The following is a 23,472-nucleotide window of genomic DNA, read 5'->3' as shown; positions in this document are numbered from 1 at the left end:
ATACAAATTATGAATAGTGTTGATGTAATTAGAGCTTTATGCTAATAGTATTAGTAAATGTCAGGAATGCTCAAAATATTGGGGATACCCTTTCCATTCAACTCCCTGAACGTGTGTTCTAGACATTAGCCAATATGTCTGTACATTAAAGTAAAAATGGCTGAATCTTTTGTGTTTTTCTACTAAGTCCAGACATTATTATTTGTGTCAGGCACACAGTCAAGAATACTAATGAAAGATTCATTGACTGCTTTCTCTACTCACGACTAATAGCCATGGCAGATGGAAAACATTAAAATTGATTCATAATCCCTGAATGTTCATATCATTTCTTGAATTTAGTTTTAAGTGGGGAATAGAATGTTTGGTCCATACTGTGGATCATTTATACAGAACAAGGGCAGGTATCGTTTGATTATTCAGAGTTATCTCCAGGAATATTTATAGCAAACTTTCTATCATCATTTCCTTAACAATTATGTCATAGAAAATAACGTATTTTATATTTGTTTAAAAATAAAATATTTTGGTGTCCTTTGTAAAGTAAAAATGTGTGGAACAATGGAAAACAAGTGAAAAATTCATATTTATATTTCATTACCTAGAAAGATAATTCATATTGTAGCAAATGCCCAAATATTAGGCATACATATTCATGTTTAAATATACATTGAAATACTTGTTTTTGAACTCAATAATGTCTAATTCTTGGGGAACCTAGCTGGCTCAGTCAGTGGAGCATGTGACTCTTGATCTGAAGGTCATGAGTTCAAGCCCCACATTAGATATGGAGCCTACTTAAAATAAATAAATAAACAATAAATAAAATTTTTAAAAATTATAAAATCATTTTTAAATGAATTATCACTATTTTATACTGTATACGTATAACTCACCAATATTGTTATACTAAAATTGACTATATTCTTATACACACATACAAAGTTTTTAATTAAAATCAAAATGAAAAAACATAACTTTGTATCATGAAAAATAGGCTCTTAATTTATCATTTGACAGGCATCATATTCCCAGAGTTAGTCTGTTATTGTTTCTCCCTACACTATAGTAAAGGATCTCAACTGTTGCTCAACTGCGACTCAGCCTCCTGGCCACAGTTGATTGTTCCAGAGGTAGACACTGATCCTAGTTGATGAGTTCCTACTAATAAGTTCCTATACTGAGAAACTCGGATCAGCAAATTAGAGGGAAACCATTTTCTCCTCCGTGCTGGATGTGCTATTTTTACTAGGAGATTGTCAGAAGCTATTTTTCTTGCCGTATTGAGAAAGTTAAACTGCAGCAATAAACGATAAAGCATGTGAGAATAAACAGAATAAAGCAGCTACACAAGGGCAGAGGAAGCAGAAGCCAACTGGCCAGCATTAGGACCTCTCCTCCTATTTCTAGTCCAGCATCATTGTTCCTCCTGGATTTACAGAGATATGACAGACATTTTCTCACCTAACCCTCACAACTTGAGGAGGCAGCTTTTAAAATACCAGTTTAAAAATGTAGAGCAGAATGATGTCAGGAAGATGACAGAATAGGAAAACCTAGACACTTCTTCCCCCACCAAGACACAGATTTAACAACAAATTGGAAAAAAATACCTCTGCGGGGAATACAGCAACCAGTTAAAAGATTGCTGCATCCCAGGCAAGCATGTAGCCAATCACACTAAAGCCAGTAGAGAGTTTTTGACACTCTCTACTATCTTTTGTCAGAGGCCTTCCCTTAACCTGCTCCCCTTTGCTGCTCAGATCATTTGAGAAGTAAAAAGAACACCCTCAGTCTTGCACCTTCTGTAGAGGGAAAACCAAGCTCCTCCCTGCTGTGTCTTTCTTTCCTGTGAGTCTCCTTCACCACTCACACAGAACACTTCAATTCTAGTACTTCTGATCACCAAATGTGTGGAGGTCCCCCCCCCCCACAAGAAGCACTTCTCTGTGACACCAACTGGGTGACCTACAATTTAACTCGATTATGACACTGTCTACCCAGAGAGAGCATTAGGTCCCACAAGTTAAAGGCTCAGACTCACAAGACTGTCACTACCCCATTTCTGATGCCAATCCCAAATAGTAGGTCCCCACATTACCCACAACTTCTGGGTGACTTGGCTACAGATTGGAGGTTCCCACAATCCCTCCCTTGGATTTGATGAATTTGCTACAGCAGCTGACAGAACTCAGGGAAATATTTACTTATGTTAATCAGTTTATTAAAAGATACGATAAAGGGGATACAGATAAAGCGATATATAGGGCAAGGTCTGGGAGTGTCCTGAGTATAAGAGCTTCTGTTCCGTGGAGTTGGATGGATCACCCTGCCAGTGCAGATGGGTTCACCAACCTGGAAGCTCTCTGAATCCCTTATGATTGGTCTTTCATAGAGGATTTCTCACATAGGCATGATCATTAAATTTATTTCTAGCACTTCTTTTTTCTCTGGAATATGAGGGTTGGGACTGAAAATTCCAAGTTTCTAATCATGGTTTGGTCTTTCTGGTTATCAGCTCCCATCCAGGAGTAATCCAGGAGCCCACTCAGAGTCATCTCAATATCACCTCAGTACAGCAAAAAATATTCCTATCACCCAGGAAATAACAAGATTTTCAGAAGCTCTGTGTCAGGAACCAGTACAGAGACCAATATATACTTTTCTATTATCTCACAAGGAGCAAATCCCCAACTCTCATCTTATCCCTGGGAAAAGAAAGGAGTAGAACATCTATTCAACCGACAGGCTCTGGAAGTTCTGGTGTCTTTCTTGCCTATACCCAAGCACGGAAAAGTTGGGGGTCTTTGAGAACAAAGTCGTAAACCATGCACAAGAGTTTGCAATAACTTAAAGATTCTAAGGGGGAGAAAACTGTTAGAACTAAGACTCAAATCTTGCAGGATACAAAACCAACTTTCAAAAATCAGTTGTATTTCTAAATACTAGCAATGATAAATCCAAAAAGGAAACTTAGAAAACACTCCCATTTACTAAAACATAAAAAGAATAAAATACTTAGGAATAAACTTAACCAAGGAGATGAAAAACTTGTACACTGGAAACTACAAAACAGTGTTAAAATAAATCAAAGAAGACACAAACAAATGAAAAGACATCCCATACTCATGGATTGGAAGACTTTATGTTATCAAAAATGCTTATACTACATGAAGGTAAAAAAGTATACAACAACATGTATCATTACTATAACCAACCTATTAATTCCCAAACTATAAAAAGAGTGGCATATTTTATACATTGTTCTGTGACTCCTTTTGAATACTGCATTAAGTAACATGTAGATAATTTTCTATGAGTTCATAAAGATTTTCTTAATTATAACTGGTTAATAGTTTATGGTATACCATAATTCATATTTTATACCTTCTGTTTAAGAAACAATGTTGTCTATAGTCTGATACATTAGTAAACTAGTCATTTCATGCCTGAAATAATATTCCTAGAGAATAAATTTCTAGAAGTTGTATAATTTAGCAAAAAGAGTATGAACATTTGTAATTTTGACAGATATTGCAAAATTTAATCAGAAAGTTTATACCAGTTGATACACCCAGAAGAACTGTGTGAGCACACTGGTTACACATACTCTTGGTCCACAACATTTAATCTAACTTTCTATAGTTGGTCAATATGAGAAGTAAAAAGTAATGTTTTCATAAGGTTTAAATAAATAAATGTGGTTGAACAATTCTTCATGTGTTTAATAGCTATCTGTATTTTATGTATGTATGTCATTCATAACCTTTGGTGATTTCTTGATTATTTGTTACTGAATCCCAGTGATTGAATTTGAATTTTTATAAATCAAAATGTGCGTGTTCTACTTATCTGTTTGAAAATTCCTATGAGGGTATTGGCCCTGATTCTTAGATACATGTTTGATGTAGCCTAATTTATACACTTTACTTGCCCATTGTTCATTTTTTGCATTACTTATTAGTATATATCAGTTTTATTATTAACCCCTGGACTCTAGAAATATACATTTCAATAAGACCCTTACCCATAAAGGAATTATAGTTTTATGGGAAGACATTTAAACAGAATTATAAATCAGATAATAGTCACACATAACAGTATATAGGAGCATGTGGGAAATTGCCTAATCCATAACTGGGGACACAAGAATGTGTTAGTGAGGGTGAATCTTGACAGTAAAATAAAACTTAACCCAGAAAATAATAGAGAGAGGGCCTTCATTAAAGTGGAGGGAATATTTGTTGTGGCTCAAAGTCAAAAAATATATACCTTTAATTTAAGAAACGCAAATCAAAAATATTCTTTTAATTTCAGGAGTTCACATCAAATGTGAAGGTAGGTTTTGTGAGACGTGAGCCTGGAGAGGTAAATGAATGTTAAGGAGGCTGGAGTTTACAGTAAAGATCCCCTGAAGAATTGCAAGCATCTAAGTGACAGGAGGAGTTATGCATTTTAGGAAGAAAACATTGATTTGGTAAAAGACTGGAGAACGAATTGGAGCAGTAATAATGGTGGCAGTAACAACATAAGCAGGAAATCATGCAAGACTGAATGTGAGGAGTCAACAAAAGGTCAGTGGATGACCGTGCAAACCAGACAGCATTTACCTGCAACGCCTGATGTTAAATGCCAGGAATTATCTAGAAGCAACTTTTAGAAGTGACTTTTCGAACTCTCCAACTGGAAGGCACATGGGATACACAGTTATAGATAAAAGTTATAGGAGCACATAGGAGCATATAGATCTACCTAATCTAGAACAGGGAATACAGGAAAGTGTCTAAACTGAAATGCTGGACCCTGAACCCCTCCAGTCTGGAGATTTGCAAGGAAGTGGCATCGTTAGGGACGGAACTAATTTTTTTTTAAGGCAAAGAGACATAGTGAATATTCTGGAAACAGATTAAAGGTATATTTTACTTATCATGGAATGAAGTTTGTGAAGGTCACTGTCAAAAGATTATAATACATAGTCAAGCACAATGGGAGGTGGGATCCTCAGAAAAGAATCACAGAGGATGAAAACTGAGGATGAAAATTAAGGACAAAAAAATAGGTGACACAAAAGGGTAACATAATGGACTGACAGCAAAGACGACAAGAAGAAGAATAATGCTAGCTGGATTAGCCTTGAATGTTCAGATAAAATTCAGTGTAAAAATGCCAACAGAGTTATAAGCTAAGGCCTCAAGTTAGAGGCTTGGCAGAGTCAGCAGGAAATTTGAAACTAATTTTGTAGGTTTATTTCTAAAGAGTACCTTCAGCTAGAAACTTCTGTTTCATTGATAATTTCTTTTCCTATACTTACTAACAAAATACCTAGATCACCTCAGATAACAGTTGAGCTTTAAGAAAAATTTTATTTTCTGTATACACAATAAGAGAACTGCATTTTCCAACCTGCCATTGAATTAATGAGCTATGAAATTTCTGAGTTTTCTGTATAACATCTGTATCAGAGTTTAGTCAGGAGGGAGAAATTACGCTGGTTACTTTAACAGAGAGAAATTAAAATTGTTTAACAATATACTAACTTGGTGTAAAATTATTAACTTGGCAACTAGAAAGGCAAAAAGAGAAGTTACCATGGAGGGGGCAATTGTGGGAAGCTGTTACAACACCTACGTCTGCACAAACAAATGGAAGAGGCTAAAATTAGTCAACTAAGAAGCTGGAGAAGAGATCCTGGATGATGGAAATGCAGATCTCAGAGAAGGGCATGCCGCCGAGCTGGCGCCCAGTGTCTCTGACTTGGGGTAGCACCTGTGGGACTCAGATTAGGTGGGTATGCACGTGTGTATGTGTGCATGTGTGGTGTGTAACATATACATAGTATCTATCTGCATATTATATAGGGCACCTGGGTGGCTAAACTGGTTGAGTGTCTGACTTTGGCTCAGCTCATAATCTCACAGTTCATGAGTTCTAACCCCACATCAGGCTCGCTGCTGTGATCACAGGGTGCACTTCAGACCCTCTGTTTCCCCCTCTCTCTGCTCCTCCCCCCATCTCTCTCAAAAATAAGCATTTAATATATATACATATACTATAGATATAATATATCTATAGTATATGTATATATAATATATATTATATAATGTATATAAGTGTGTATATAATATATAAGTGTGTATATATACAATATATATATTATATATGTACAATGTATATATAATTATATATAATATACAATGTATATATATATTATATGTATATAATGTGTATGTATGTATGTGTGTGTATATATATATATATATATATATATTTTTTTTTTTTACTACAAAGAGTCTTCCTAGAGTATACTTTTAAAAGCCTTTGTCCTTTAATTAACTCTGATAGCAACTTTTTAAAAAATATTGTACTGTGGATTTATTTTAACTTAATTTTTTTCTGACACTGTTTCTTTACCTTTAGTAATCTAATTTAATATGTGAATAAGTTGTCTGCTGTCTAACGGCAGCTGGAAACATTACCCATTGCAGCAGTAAAACCTTATTGGCCTTAGTAAATGAAAAATGCATTAATATCTGGCTTGCAACTCTTGCTGAGCATCCTGCTTCATTATGAGAGAAAAGAATCAGCAAATCTGCCATCTGTCAGCATTTTCCCTGATAGGGACTCTTCTTTTTCCGTCTACTTCACCTGTGAGCTGAATAGTCATAAACATAGCTTTCCAGGATGGTAGTATTATGCTTGGCTCCTCGGGCACCAGTGTTTGCTAATCCATTGGTCTTGCTATCTTAAATCATGCAAACACTTTTTTTTTTATCTTCTACTGTCCACTTTTCACCAAGCTTAAATAGGCATCCCTTTTTTATTTAAATTATACTTTCATTCACTAAAATAGAAATAAGATACAAATATTTATGTGAATATAATAAAACCATTAGTACAGCTGCAAAAGGAAAATGAGTATACATTAATTTGAGCACTGTTATTTCACAGAAGCTTAAGCCCTTATAGACAAAAAGGAGTCTGAATTCTCATGACAGTTTGCTCAAGCAAAGGAAAAAACAACAAAAGCTTAAAAGAAGTAAATCATTAGAAAGAAGAATGGTATCTTTTTAAAAAAAAATAAATTTCTATTTTTATGAACTTAATTACTCCTAGAGCATAAGTTACTCATTAAGTCCTTCTATGAAAAAACTGACCAACAGAAAAGGATAAAATTAAAATATACTTATATTTATAAATATTTATAAAATATATACTCATTGTTTCACCAAAATCATTAGTAATATTGTCTTCACATTTCAGAACTCATATATGTATTAGTACATATCATTGTATTTTTTTAATGTTGGGGCTGTCATAAGATTGTAACCTAAACAGTTTATTATTCTTTACTGAGGTCATAAGGCTGTGTAGCTGCATAAAATATCTAAACTTATATGAGTTAAGTTTAGTTTTGTGACAGGAGGATAATGCATTTAAAGTACTAGATACACAATGATAACCTTGAATGATAATATTTTAAAGAATAAGCTTACTGTATTATTTAAACTAAAAGATTATAATTGTACTTTTTCACTTGGAAATGAAAACCTGGTTGTGAGTGGGGGAGTGGGGGGAACTAATTTGTCTAAATTGGAGCCCACAGTCTAATAAGAACTGTTTTTAGAATGTTTGTTCTGAGTACTATTTAAGAAATATGAGACTGTGCTAGCCCTACAATGAAGAAAATCAATTTAAATCAGAAAAACTGGACCTTTTCAATTGGTGAGTTTCAATTATATTACAAATAGCCAATATAAACTGACCTTCTTTATCTCCCCCAAAATTGAGAAAAGTAGTATTATTGATTGGTGGATATATACTTTTATTTTTTTCCCAATAATATAGTGAGGCTTTTAAAAGGACTCTAACCTGGTTTATATGTTGTGGTAGCCAGACTTCAAAATCACCCCCAATGATTCTGATTGCTTGGCGTTCATTTCTCTTGTAATCTCTTTCCATACTGAATACATCTGACCTATTTAAGCAACTGGATATTGCAGAAATGATGAGTGTCACTTTTAGGATAGGTCATAAAAGACATTGTGTTTCTGCTTTTGTATGCTCTCAAACCACTGCTCTGGGGGAAACAGGTTACTATGTCATGAGGTCACTCAAGAAGACTTATGGAGGGGCCCAAATGATGAGGAACTGAGGCTTCGTATCAATAGCTGGGTAGAAACTAAAGCCTCCTGCAAATAGCCATATGAGTGAGCCATTTTACAAGTGTTGCCTGCAGCCTCAGTCAAGTGTTGTTAATTATAGCCGTGGCCAACATCTTGACTGCCACCTCATGAAACACTCTGAGCCAGCACAACCCACTACACTACTCTTATAGAATCTTAATTCTAATCTACAGGAACAATGCAAAGTAGTAAGTGGTTTCTGTTGTTTTAAGTTTTAATGTATTGGACATCAGTAGATAACCAATACAAAAGTTAAGTTTAATATTAACCTTGAATCCATTGTTAGAGTAACTTTTTGGGCATCAATAGGTAACAAATATATATATATACGTATATATATATACATATATATATATATACGTATATATATATATGTATATATACGTATATATTTGATATCAACCTTGAATTTTAGGATTTCATGTGAAAAGAAACTCAGAATCCTATTTAAGATTACTCCAAGTCAGTTATAAAAATTCCTTATGTCCTTGAAGACTGGCTCAGAGGTTATTATAAAGCTGTTCAGTAACTGCATATTGAAAAATGGGACTGAACCTGGGAAGCTTTCTTTCTAACCAAAGTACCTGTGCATGCAGAGTATCACAGGTAAAAGGGGTAGTTGCATAGACATAATGATTATGATAATTGCAGGTAAGCATCAAAGATATCAGAGGTAGCAGCAAGATCACACTGAGTCCAAGAAGCCAATGTAAGTAAAACTAATTTTAGTGATGTTCTTGAACAAATTTAAAAATAAGGGGGGCAGCTGGACGACTCAGTTGCTTAAGGGTCCAACTTTGGATCAGGTCATGATCTCGCAGCTCACAAGTTCCATTCCCGCGTCAGACTCTGTGCTGACAGCTCTGAGCCCAGAGTCTGCTTCAGATTCTGTGTCTCCCTCTCTCTCTCTCTCTCTGCCCCCTCCCCTGCTCGTGCTCTGCCTCTCTCTCTCTCTCTCTCTCAAAAATAAATAAACGTTAAAAAATAACAAAAACAAATTTAAAAATGAGAATTTCCTTGAGAGGTAAGTTGGTAAAATGTCACACACATTGGATGTGATTTGTCACTTGAGAAAACAAACATAAAGACTAAATCTATACTAACGACCAAAGAGTTCAGAGAAATACACAACTTAAATCAAGGTGACTTGAGAATTATCTCAAAGAAATAACAACTTCAATGTGGTTGCAATTTACATAGAAACCTGTTTATTTTGTCCCAGTTTGTAATAAAATATTAAAGTCAATATAACTCCAATTAAAAATATCCAAAACCTTTTAAAAATTTTTTTAAATGTTTACTTACTTATTTTGAGAGAGACAGAGAGCACGAGTAGGGAAGGGGCAGAGAGAGAAAAAGAGAGGGAGAAAATCCCAAGCTGGCTCTGCGCTATTATCATGGAGGCTGACATGGGGCTTAATCCCACACAGTGAGATCATTACCTGAGCTGAAATCAAGAGTCAGACACTTAATCGACTGAGCTACCCAGGGACCCCAGAATCAAACAAAACTTCTTAAATGTGGTCTCACCAAAAACCCCACCCATGGTATAGTGACCCACAATCAGGGGCATCTCACAAATTTCAGAGCTTCTTCCTGAGAACAAAGGGTTTGCACCCCACATCAGGCACTCCAACCCCTAGGATGTGCAATGGAGAGAGGAACCCCCAAGTGACTGGCTTGAAAACCAACAAGACTCACATTCAGGAGACCCAAAGCTTGTAGGGAAGTGAAATACTTCTCTTAAAGGGCTCATACATAGACTCACTCACCCCCAGGACCAGCACAAATGCAGCAATGTGAAAAGTGTCTAGACCATGTATGAAGGAGACTTATCTGCTAATCTTAAAGCATCTGCCAGAGGCACAAGTGCCTGTTGGGATTCTCTCTCGGGGTGGAGATGCCAGTGGGCACCATTTTTGCACTCTCTCTCTCTCCCTTTATAGAGTCAGTGGATACACCCCAGTCCTATACTGTCCTTCTGCCTTGTTAAAGCCAGTGGGCATGCATGATCCATACAGGGAATATTCCTTGATCGACTGGCTTTGCTGTCTAGGGAGAGCTTGCATTTCTGGGTCCCATGAGACTGTAACAATCAGAGACACAGCTCTTGGCAGGTTACCACCCCCAGGGCACCACACAGACAGACAGACTAAAACATACTCCCAAGTCTTTCTGTGAAAAATGTTCATTCACTTGTTCTGGAGCTTAAGAGACAGACTTCAGGTTTACCACACAACTAGAGGCTACTGAGAAGCTGTCAGGGAACACAGGCCAGGACACCATCTTTGTGTTCTTCTCAGCCTCATTACAGCTTGCCAGAACCTCCCAGAAAAGAGCTTATACGCTCCTCTGAAGCCCCAGTTTTTGTAACTGCCACCCAGGGGACACCTCTAGATCACCTGGTCTGTTGGCCAACATAACTTTGCAAGAAACAATGGGAGATGCATATGTTCAATACAAAGTTAATCCTACGACTCTTAGAAGCAATTTGATCGCTTCAAACCACTCCAATATATTTGTCTTAGCTTCCCCAATTTGCTGCCAGATTTAGCCAAGAATTTACAAATTCAAATTCAAAACACAATAAAACACATCGTGAGACCTCTATATTAAGACAGATTAGAAATCTTTAACCTTTTCTCTCAACTGTACATCCAGTCAGTTACCACCCTAAATATCATCCTCATTTAGCATCTTGGCAAATCAGCCAGACATTATAGTAGGCTTGGGGAGAACTAGGACAAGAGGCTTATGCCTATGGTATTGCAACAGTGGTCCTTCTACCAACTTTACGCTATTCTCTAAAGTTATTTTTCTGTTCTGAGAGCACTGATTTAATCACATCATGAAATTCATAACTGCATCATAAAAACTTCTTTGGTTTCGTCTAGAGGATGAACTAAATTCATCCTTCAAGACAAGCTAAAAGACCTTTAGGTCTGGACTTGATCTGGCATCCAGACTTGGTTTCTAGCTATCCTTCCCCACCTCGCTTATGTTCTGGCACAATAAGACTCTGGCTCAGACTGGACTCACCTGGGGAGCAAAAATGCCAGTGCCTGGTTCCCAACCCAGAGAAATTAAATGAATGAGCCACTGTGACACAGGCTGGGTGACAATATTTATTAAAACTTCTCTAGATGAGTCTAATGTGCATATGGCTGAAAAGTAGTTAAAAAGAACCACTACTCCATGTTGCTGTTTTGTTAGCAAGCTAGCCTAGTTTTCAGGTGTACATATTCAAAATCAAATGAAACGGGGATAAAATAATAAATTAGTCTTCTTATTATTTTTCAACATATGTAGGTTTCTATATTCTCATGCTTTGAGTCTGTTTGGAACAATCTTACCCACCTTTGCCAATTGGCAGGCTTCTACTTATACTTGAAAATGTAGCTTTAATACCACTCCTTAAAAGTATCCTCAGGACAGTTAGTAAATTCTAGTTCTAAACACCACAGCACTTTGAATTGATCTCTCTTTAAACATTGTGGAGAGATTACTTACTCACCAGTCTACCTCTTGCATAAGTAAATATCATACCCTTAAGGACAAGGAACCAGACATTTTTTATCTGCTTATCTGACCTGTTCCTCTTGAGAGCTATAACCAGTAAAATAGGAGGAAAATCAGAATGTGGAGTCCCAGAAGCCAATGGAAGACAAATTTCTGGGGAAAAAAAATATTTTTAACATGCTGTTATAAGTTAAATAAAATGAAGACCAATTATTTATAATATGGAGGCTGTTTGTTATTTGGAGAAGCAATATAATGTAGTGGCTAAAAAGGACTTCAGAAGCAACTGTCTGGATTTTTATCCCCATGCCACTTTTTACTAGCTGCCTTGCAGGTTGTCGTGTGGTTTAGATTAGCTACTAAATGGTTTTACAAAGTGCTTGGAAGGTAGTGTTATATTAGTGTGAGCTATATTACTAAAATATTAGCAATATTTTTACATAGCCATTTCACTGGAGTGTGGAGAATAAAACCCTATTTGGAATAAGTTTAAGAGAGATTTAGAAGAGAGAGAGGAGTATGTGTATTCTTTAGAGGAATATTACCATAAAAGAAAGCAGAGAAATGAGTTAATAGCTGGAGGGCAATATTAAACCAAGAGAGAGTTTTTATTTTTAAGAGAAGAGAAATAATAAGATGCTTGTATGCTAATGGGAATGTTCCAGTAGGGAGAAAGAAAATTTTTCAGTGCAAGAGGCAGTTACCAGGTTCACTGAAATGATGTCCTTGAGGAGGTTAGAAAGGGGAAGGGGGAGTTTGTGCACAAGTGGAAAGATTGTACTTGGAAGTACAGTTTATCTGTGATAAAAGAAAATGGAGACGAGATTATGGTTCCTGAAACTCTGAGGCCTAGGAATGGTAGGTAGGTGGATAGACGTGGTGAGAGAAAACTGTGGAAGTTCTTTTCTAATTGTTTTGATTGGCACAGTGAGACAGAAGGCAGAGTGAGCAGCTGACAGAGTTGGTGGAAATCTGGGAAAAGCTGGAGATGTGAGGTAGTTGCCCAGGAGAGCAGGAGAGAAATGGGACTGGGGGGACTGTGCTCAGATTGCCAGGGGGCATTGCGAGCCACTCAAGATTTAAGGTTATAAATTTAAAGAGAGATTGTCAGTATATGTGTATGCTTTTCACCTGCCTTACTCAGCAGCATAGCTACAGTACCGAAATGTCACAAAATTGGAATAAACATTATGTTGTAGACTTGACAAAAATGAGGCGAGAAGTAAAGGAGTTATGAGTGGATGCAAAAGAGATGTTATAATGGTGAAGCATTAATTTTAAGATAGGTTGTATGGTCAATGGTTTTATGAAGGACATGAGGGACTAAAACAAGGCTAGGAGCAGTGGATCCTAGATGGATGTGGGGGTCTAAAGCCAGATAGACATGGGAGCTTAGGTGGTTGGATTCAGGTGCTTCTTTCCCTTACACCACATACAATTTAACTGACCACTTACCATTTATCCTTCAGCTTTGCCTTTTGATGTGGACTCCTCCAGAAAGCCTTCGCAAGCCCCACAGATTAGGTCGACTGCTTCTCCAATATGCTCCTAGACCGCTCTATGCTTATTAGTCATATCTATTAAAGTAACTGAATTGTCCATTAGACTTGTCATAAGAGGCTTGACTGTAGGCTGCTTGAGGGCAAAGTACCTGGCAAAGTAAGTATTCAAAAAAGTTTTGATAGGCACATTAAAATATGTGTGACAGAGTCGATAATCAAGTCCCTTGGTGTGGTAGACGGAGTAATGGCTTCCAAAGATGTCCATATTCTGATTCCCACAATCCAGGACTATGTAACTGTAACTGGCAAAAAGGACTTTGCAAATCTGATTACATATGAGATAGTGAGACTATCCTGGATCACCTAAGTGGGTCCCATGTAATCATAAGGGTCCTCTTAAGAGAGAGGTTAAAGGAGCTGTGGTAATGGAAGCAGAGGTTGAAATGATGTACTTGATAATGAGGAAAGGGCCATGAGCCAGAAAATGCAGGCAGCCTCTACCACTAGGAACAGCAAGGACACGGATTTTCCCCTGAAGCCTTGAGGAGGAACACACACTTTGATTTTAACCTCTTAAGACTCATTTTTGACTCCTGACTTCCAGAACTGTAAGATAAAAAATTCGTGTTGTGGAGAGAGAGAGCGGGGGAGGGGCAGAGAGAGGTAGAGAGAATCCCAAGCAGGCTCCGTGCTGTCAGTGAAGAGCCCGATCTGGGGCTTGATTCCACAAATCATGAGATCTTGATCTGAACCAAAATCAAGAGTCGAACGCTTAACCGATTAAACCACCCAGGCACCTACAGATCTGTGTTGTTTTAAGCCAGTAAGCTTGTGGTAATTTGTTACAGTGCCAGTAGGAAACTAATAGACATGATAATTAAACTGATGATTCCCTTGGACTATGAACAGTACACTCTTCCTCTCCTTAAAGGGACTGAAACATCCCTAGCAGATACCATTGTCCTAAGGGTTGAATTTCTATCTCGCTCCCACATAAACCCAGATAGTTTTGCTTTGCCTTTGATTACCCCATCAGTTGATCTCCAGAATGGAGAATTAAATGAATTTTATTATGATGATAGATAAGTGTGACACAGTAATATCTTTATGCCATGTGTGGTTATAAGATGATAACAAAAGCCCCAGCTTTACAGACATGTTTTATTTCAGTTGGATGTAACATTAGATGTACTCTAATTCTTATACACATTATAGCAATTCCTTATTTAGCCTCAGAAACAGTTTGGCAAATGACATGCAGGTGAATTCAAATTTGAGAAAATATTGGCAAGCAGCTAATAACTTTTTGCACAGTCAGTTGTGAAAGTGACTTACAGTGCCAAAATATATTATACACACTAAAATATTTAAGCTCTCTGGACATATCATGAATCATGAGGCAATGGGTATTTTATTTTTGATGCAGCTAAATGCATCTGCAGTTTGATGGCCCTCATAAGTAATAATCTGAATTGCCTATCAGGGGAAAGTACTGGAGTTATTTACAAAGGAAAAACTAACCCAATAACCCAAGGTGTCACCATTTTATACAGAAATAAAGTGAACCTGGCAGCAAGAAAAATGAAATAAGTCATACACTTTTAAATCTTATATTTTATGTAAAAAAAACTTCATAAAAACTATTTATAGACATCTATAGGTTTACTGAAATAGAATTCATATGAATTGCATACATGATCAGCCACAGAGCTGACTCTAAAAATCCTTGTAATGACTCTGGTCACCCAAGTGTCTACGCCTATGTCTTCCAGCAGCCATGCCTCAGGCTGACAACCTCTGAGTTTCCTCCTTCCTTCAAAAACAAAGCCTCTTTATTCCACAGAGTATGTCTGATGTCTGTCATTCTCTATTGCTTAATTGAATCAGAAGACACTCTTCCTATAAGCCTTGGTTTTATTCAGTAGATACTAACATTTTTGTTATTATGCAGTTTAAACAAAAGTCTGTTTTCCTCACATTTACCTAGGACTCCTATTTATTTGTAACTTCCTTGCAACAGACTTTTTTCAAGTCATTTCATTTCCCAATTTGTACTATGTTCACAGCTAATCTTCATTTTCCCATAATTCTTAATTATTGCTGTATTTTATAATTATTGCTTAAGGGGAAGGCATAAATACTATAGAAAAAACATAGCCTTGGGGAATTCATCGCTGGTATTATTTAGTTGTACATGCCAAGTAAAGTTATTTACCATCTTGAACTTCACTATCCTCTTTTGTAAAAATGGATATTAACAATTTCTGCTAGTAGAAAGAACAATTCAGAGTATTTAGGTAAATAAATAATATAAAGCAAAGATGTCAAATACCCAGGTTGGCCTATATGGTATATGATGTGTTTTCTCTTCTTTCGGTGTTTAAGGAATATTGTAGTCTTGAACAGGGTAAGCTATGGCCAAAAGAGTGAGGAACACCACATTTACCTTTGTCAATGTCTTATCTGGTGAGGATAACAGCAGCAGCAGCTACAACCATCCATCCCAACCAATCAATTCCTTTAGCCCTGTAGTTCTCAAAGTGTGGCTTATGAATTCTTGGAAGTCCTCTGCAGATGGCCCACGAAGTCAAAAATATTTTCAGAATAACACTAAGACAGTATTAGTGTTTTTCACTCTCATTCTCTTACAACTGTTCAGTAGACTTTTTTAAAAATTGCATAACACCTTTATTGCAACAGAGTAAAGGAAGAAACAAATGTGAAAATCTAGCTATTTTCTATTAAGCCAGTAATCAAGAGGTTTGTAAAAACATAAAACAATCCCATCCTTCTCATTATACCTATAAAAATATAGTTACTGAACAAAAAAAAAATGTTATTCATGTTAAAATGTAGTGGGTATATTATTAATTTAAGTAAATTATTTAAGATTTTAAATGTCTTAGCTTTAATTTCTAATGCAGTAATCAAGATAGTCCGCAAATACAAAAACTTTCAGCGGTCCTCAATAATCTTTACCCATGTAAAAAGTTCTGAGAAGATGTTAGGACTAATTCTTTAGGTCTTCTACTCTTGGTATATCACTCACTGTCCCCCCATTCCATTTGCATCATTTTATTACTCCACTGCTGTAACATGACTTGCTGTGATTCCTTGTGAGTATTAATTCATAATATAGTATTCCCCCTTATCCATGGTTTCAGTTTAGCCAGTTTCAGTTGCATGTGGCCAACTGTGGTCCTAAAAGCAAATGATCCTCATTCTGACATATTGTCAGAAGGTCAGTGGTAGCCTAGCGCTCTATGACAATGCCTGCATTATTCACTCCACTTCATCTTGTCACGTAGGCATGTTATCACACATCATCACAAGAAGGGTGAGTACAGTACAGTAAGCTACTTTGAGAGAAATAGATCGTATTATCATAACTTATTTATTTTATTATTATTTTTTTAAGTAGGCTCCACAGCCAATGTGGGACTTGAACTCACAACTCTGAGATCAAGAGCCACATGCTCTCTCTACCGACTGAGCCAGCCAGGTGCCCCACCTTCACATAACTTTTAATGCAGCAGATTGTTACAGTTGTTCTATTTTAGTATTAGTTATTATTGCTAATCTTCTACTATGCCTTATTTATAAATGAAACTTTATCATAGTTACATATGTACAGGAAAAAGCGTAATATGTGTATAGCATTCAATACTATTTGTGATCTCAGGCATCTACTGTGGGTCTTGGAACATATCGCCCACAGATAAGGAGGGACTACTCTATTAACCTTTGGAGTTGAATATATTCAACCATGATGTACACATGCCAAGTTCTGTTTTACTAGAAGAGTTCAAGTGCTGTAATCTATATTTGCTAATCATAGGAAGAAAGATCGTTTAGAACAGGGAATAGAGGGCCTTCTCAGTTTTATTGGATATGGAGGCACTCTTCTCTAATACTCAGTCTGAAACTTGAGGTCTTCATGTCCCTACATGTGTTTGAATCCTTTCTCCTTTTTTCAACCAAGCAGAAACTCCATACATGGAAGCCTGCTTCTCTGTAGAGATGTTACATCACACTTCTTTCTTACATTTACAGTATAGACTCCAACCACAGCATATTGCTTTAGAATTCTGGCATGTACTAGTTTCTTCCTGTCAAATTGACTTATCCCTAGGGAAAGACTAATTGTCTTATGCCAATGGACTGATAGAGTCTCTAAAAGAACATGAGTTGTAAAAATCACTGTGCCTGACCCTGTTAAATAAGCCAGAAGTGAATTTTTTTGGTTATCACTTTCTAGAATATCTAAATTTTTTAAATATTATACTCTTAATAAAAGGTTTGGTTTTTGTTATTGTTTTTTGTTGTTTCTTTGGGAAAGTGGTATTTCTAGAGCATGCCAACTCCAGTATTCTACAGCTATGCTATCTCATATGGCTACTGAGCTCTTGAATTGAGATGTGTTGTAAATTATACCTTGGGTATGGAAGACTTAATACAAAAGGAGACAGTTTATCCCTATAGTTTCGATTACATTGTTCTGTTCTTCCTACTTTCACATTTCTGTTCTTACAATCCATTTTCCACATAGCAACCAGAATGGAAACCATTCATCATTCCTCAAGACTGTCAAGGTCATGAAAAACAAAGTCCGAGATACTAACAGACCAGAGGAAGCTAAGGACACATGACGACTAGACCAGAGGAGACTAAAGAACATAGCAACCAAATGCAAAGGAAAATTTGGTAAAATCCAAATAAAGTCTGGACTATAGTTAATAAAAAAGTGCTAATAATGCTACTTCGTTGGTTTTACAATGTACCATGGTAATGTAAGATATTAATAATGAGGAAACTAGGTGAGGTGTACATAGGGACCTTCTGAAATGAAATCCCTTTCCTTTGCTCCCTTCAATGTCTTCCTACTTTTCACACAATGAGACCAAGTTCCCCTCATAGCTCATAAGGCCCCATCTGCCTGTCTGTTCCCATCTTGAATGCCCCCCTGCCTTTCCTACCATTTAGCTTCTATTCTGCTCCTGAAATATGTCAAGGTAATTCCCACCTGAGGATTTTTGTATTTACTGTTCCTTCTTTATTGAACCATAAAGATATTCCATGGCTGGCTACTTTCATCATCATTCATATCTCAGCTTAATTATCTGTTCAGAAAATCTGGTCATAATCTTCCATCTTAACTTACCGTTTTCCCTCAAAAGCACTCAATATCATATTACCTTGTGGTACACATTACCTTTACATATATATGTATGTATCATTTTATAGAACTTATTTTTGAAATTAAATCTTTTCTACTTATTATGATACTTATATTTTTTCTGTTTCTCACAAATCAATTGTAAGCAGAATATTGTCTATTTTATCCATTGTTATAAATCCAGCACTGAGAAAAGTACTGGTGAATACAGGAATGTTCTGATTATTTATTGCTGTATAACATTCCAAAAGTTAGGGGAATAAAACAATCCCATGATTTTGTGGTTTAGCAATTCAAATAAGGCATAGCAGGGATGGTCTCTTCTTGCCACCTAATGTTTGGAAATTCTGTTGGAATGGAACAGCTAGGCTGAAATACTCAATATGTCTCCTCCAATCATACAGTAATCCAGAAACTTCAGTTGAAGGCCTCATGTGGTCCTCCATGTGGTTCTCTCCAAGGCCTCCTCACAACATGGCATTTGGGTTCCAAGAGAAAGCAACTAGAGACTTTCAGTCCAACAAAGAACTATACCCAGAGCTTTTTTCTACCTTATTTTATTGGTCAAAACAGTGATAGGTCAGAGTCAAGGGAATAGAAAGGAAAAAAATAATAATAATAAAACGTCACCTCTTGGGGCGCCTGGGTGGCTCAGTCGGTTAAGCGGCCGACTTCGGCTCAGGTCATGATCTCGTGGTCCGTGAGTTCGAGCCCTGCGTCAGGCTCTGTGCTGACAGCTCAGAGCCTGGAGCCTGTTTCAGATTCTGTGTCTCCCTCTCTCTGACCCTCCCCTGTTCATGCTCTGTCTCTCTCTGTCTCTCTCTGTCTCAAAAATAAATAAACGTTAAAAAAATTAAAAAAAAACAAACAAACGTCACCTCTTGATGGAGCAGTAGCAAAATCACAATGTAGATGAGTATGTGGATGGGAGATTTCACGTGCAAAATACACTCACACCAAACCTAACTTTCCCGAAGTATCATTCAATTATGGACTCAAATCAAAATCGCTATATGATACCTGAGGCCTCAGCCGGGACAACTCAAATAGCTGGGGGTGAAGTGTGAAAAATGGCTGTTTCATCTTCACTATCATGGTGGGCAAGTTGGTACTGGCTGTCAGGTAGGAGGTCAGGTGGGGATGCCAGCTGGGAGCTATGATTTCTGCCCATTTGGGTCTCTTCAGGGCTCTTTCAAGGCAGGATTCTTAAAGGAATAAAGTAGAAGTTTCTAGGCCAAATAAGATTTATGTTTGTATTTAATCAGCCAAAGAAGTCATAGGGCGACACAAATCACAGGGGTAGAGAAATAGTGTACAATAGTTTGATGTTTCAGAATATGACCTTTTCCAGCAGAATGCCTAAATTTGCCCTCTGATTCCATCTAATTGTATTCTATGACTTTCCTATAATTTACTTAGGTCTCTAAGACTTGGTCTCCTTGTTTGTAAAATGAGGTGATAATAAGGACCTATTGTGTCATTGGAAGGATTAAGTGAGTTAATTCAAATAAAATATTAAAAAGCAGTCTCTGGTAAAGAGGAATCAACCAATTCGTATTATCTCTGCATTTTCCTTCATCCCATTTTTTGGGGGTTCCTATTCCTATGTTTTCAGGCTTCCAAGGAATATAGATTTTCTGAGAGCTAGCATTTGGCCTTCTCCTACTCTCACTTCCTCTCTTGTTTGCTACTGAGTTCAGATTACGGTTTTTATTTCTTAATTTATTATACATTATGAAAGATAAGAAAGTGTAAGATTAGCTTTCTGGATGAATAAAAGAAAATTTGAAACCAACAAAATATTGTTCTATCAGTAAGCCAACATTGTTAGAATTTTGCCACATCACTTCATTTTTTTTTCTTGATATAAGATGTGTCAAACATCAGTTATATGTGTAAAGTAATTGTGTAAAGTAATCCCACTCCCTTAGGGATGTCACACATCTGGACATTCCAATATCTGGAATGTCATCCATAATATTGTTTTAACAGTCTAAGAGGTATAGCATATGACAATGCAAACAAGTTCACTATTTTAAGCAACACATAAAGAAGCCCCATTGACTGAACCCAATTTACTGTATTCCTAACAGTGGTGACTTTGTTCTAAATTCCTACTTACATATAATCAATTTTACTAAAAAAAAAATTGCTTATGGCTCTTTTATAAATTCACAAGCTATAATCATATAAATGACATTTTTCTACATAAAAGTTAAGATCTTAAGAATTTTTGGACTACATTTATTTGTAACCAAAGTGGATATATATAAATAAGCATTTTGCAAGATGTATACACTGTTCCATCAAAAACATTAATTGGAAGCAACAGAAACTAAGTGTGACTCATTTAAGCAGGAAATGCTTAAATGTATATTGGATAATTAATAGACTTCAGTAGTTCACAGAATCTCCAGGAATACTGCAGCTAGGAGGATCATGCCACAAAGATTGAAGACTGAAATCTGTTATCCCAGGACCGGACCCCCATTGCCATCACTTGCTCTTCACAAGACACTGCCATGAACCACTGTCTTTGCTTCATCTGAAGACCTGGTAATGCTGGGGCTGCAGGCCTCAGCCAACAGACCGGATTTTCCCATGACTCCTTTCTTCTGTCCCTTTCTGTGCCTAGATCTGGGTTCAATATTGTGGGCCGGTACACTTGATCAGCCTATGTGATATACTCAAGCTTATCAAGGGATGCTTGGAAGGCAAGTATTTGGTATTTTAACGAGCTCTTCCTTCTACCCAGATATATAAGTTGTGAGATCCCCTGAATATAGAAGTGAGATTCAAAGCACAAAAAAAGGGACAAAAATAAATAAAATAAAATAAAATAAAATAAAATAAAATAAAATAAAATAAAATAAAAAATACCCATGATATAAATATAAGTATTCTAAAATTACTGGAAAACAGTAGTGTAAGTTAATGAGAAATTTATTTTACAGTATTAAAACATGTACTGATTTGCACTGACACATTGCAGCATTTGTTTTAAAGGTCAGAAGAAATGTTTTTCATTTTTCTAACTATAAATTATGTCTTTAGAGATGTGGTGTGGTAATAACTTGGAAATTCCTTTTCTGTTGCATGTGTGAGGTTGAAAATAAACATGCCTGTCATATTCTTGTAAATATATTATCATTTATCTAAATTAGCTGCTAAGGTAGTAAAAATCAACTAAGAAAATATTCTCAGTACCATATCTGCAAAATCCATGTTTATAAGTCTCTGTTTCAGACTTTGTTGTTGCAATCAGTAGTCTATACTAGTTTTCAATATAGACTGAAACCAAACTACAATTACTAACAGCATGCTCAAACTGCTCATTGACATCCAGTCTAAAATGCATCCTATTTTATCTCCAATACAACTTATAAAACACACAAGAAATTCTAAAAAATTAAACATCAAAACAGAATCTAATGAGGTGTGGATCCAAGCATCATACAATAAAAGTTAACGTGTTGGGAAAGGATAAAATATTCTGTTCCTAATGCGCACACTTTGAATTTGAATTTATTTGAAACTGTTTTAATGAGGAAACCTAAAGGAAAAATCTCTTTATAGTCATCTTTACCTCTTTATAAAACATCAACTGTTTGGCTTTAGTGAAATGGATCTTAAATTATGAGCAGAGAGTTACAAAGAAAGAAGAAAAAAATGAGCGTGGATTTTAAGAGATGGTGATGAATGGTGTACAATTAACATTATATTATGATGCTATTTGGCTGGGGAACAAATAAGTGCTCTGCCCTGTAAGTTCCTTTAGAGATGCCTAAGGGAAATTTATGCACAGAGAATGGAGCAAGAAAAGTAACTCTTTGTCATAATTGGGAATTTAAGTATCACATCCCCAAAGCAAAAATCTAGTGAGTTAATCAGCCCCAAATATTTTACATCTTCTAAGCACTATTGTCAATGCTAGGGACAATGAGACGAGCACTCAACATGGTACCTGTCTTCTTGGAGCTTAAAGTTTATTGGGAAACATACAGACCAGACAAGTCACTTCAGACAATTAATTGAATAATTCAAACTGCACCAAGGCTGCAGGCAGCGTATGGGAGTGTCTGAGAGTGCACCTGATTCATTGTCAAGAGCTGAGAAGGGGGCTGCAATTAGGCTGAGACTCCAAGGGTGAGTAAGGGTGAGCCAGATGGAGAGAGGAATATAGAGGAACCGTATGTTCGAAGGCCAGGAGGTGAGAAAAAAAGCATGAAAATTTTGAATTTACATAAATCCAGCATACTGAGTGAAGAGAGAGTGGCATAAAGAAAGTCTTCCGAGGTGGGCAAGGGTGAAATCATTCCGACCTTGCAAAGCCCTTTATGGTTTTTGGCTTTGTCTAAAGGTGACAGGGATCTATTGCCTGGGGGGAATAGTATACAATTTGCATTTTACAGAGAGCTTCCTAGCTTTAATGAGGAGAATAGGTTGTTTGGAAAAAAAATACTTGGAAGAGGGGAGAACAGTTAGGCCCCCACTTCGGTAGTTGGGGTAGATGAGTGACCCCGTGGAATTCCTTACCTACCCTAGACTGACCTAGAAGCAAAGAAGCCCAAATTGTCAATCCTTCCCATCACCCTTAAGCCTAAACCCAAAGCTAGTTCATGTGGAAGCATTTAGTTGCAAGTTGTAAGAATGTGTTTGCCCGTGTTGTTTAAATTGTCCTCTGCTTTGTATTCTGTGAAATATGTGTAGCCAGATTCAAGGACAAGTTTGAATCGGCATGAAATAAAATGTAAGTAGCCTGTCACTGCCTGAAAATCAAAACTCTAACACTGGCTATATTACTATATACTGCCATGAAATCTACCCCTAAAATTACACAACTTTGTTTTTTTTTATGAAAATGATTAGCATATTTTATAATGATTTTGCATTTTCAACAGCTATTTTAAATCTTTTCAGTAAGGAGGACTCTACCCAGTTGTATTAAATAAACCCCAACTTTGGATGAAGTGTGTGTGTGTGTGTGTGTGTGTGTGTGTGTGTGTGCGCGCGCGCGAGTTGGGAGTGAGAGGGTGGGAAGGGCATAGGGATAAAGAATTTTTCAACCTTAGAGCCTAATAGTCAATTTTTA

The 23,472-nt window shown here is 36.6% G+C and overlaps 1 long non-coding RNA gene across 2 annotated transcripts; it reads left to right on the top strand.

Moving 5' to 3' along the window:
* Window positions 1-8,116: 8,116 nt before the first annotated feature.
* On the top strand, window positions 8,117-17,963 carry LOC144614919 (uncharacterized). Of its 2 annotated transcripts, none has more exons than XR_013553231.1 (2): window positions 8,117-8,371; window positions 17,754-17,963. It is a non-coding gene; the product is annotated as an uncharacterized LOC144614919 (long non-coding RNA). The 2 variants fall into 2 exon arrangements; XR_013553232.1 differs by lacking the exon at window positions 8,117-8,371 and adding an exon at window positions 16,626-16,706.
* Window positions 17,964-23,472: the final 5,509 nt, after the last annotated feature.

Source organism: Panthera onca, chromosome F1, assembly GCF_046562875.1.
Source record: "Panthera onca isolate mPanOnc1 chromosome F1, mPanOnc1 haplotype 2, whole genome shotgun sequence".
Classification (NCBI taxonomy): domain Eukaryota; kingdom Metazoa; phylum Chordata; class Mammalia; order Carnivora; family Felidae; genus Panthera; species Panthera onca.
Note: the sequence above shows the minus strand (reverse complement) of the source record. Positions and strands in the feature narration are given on the sequence as shown.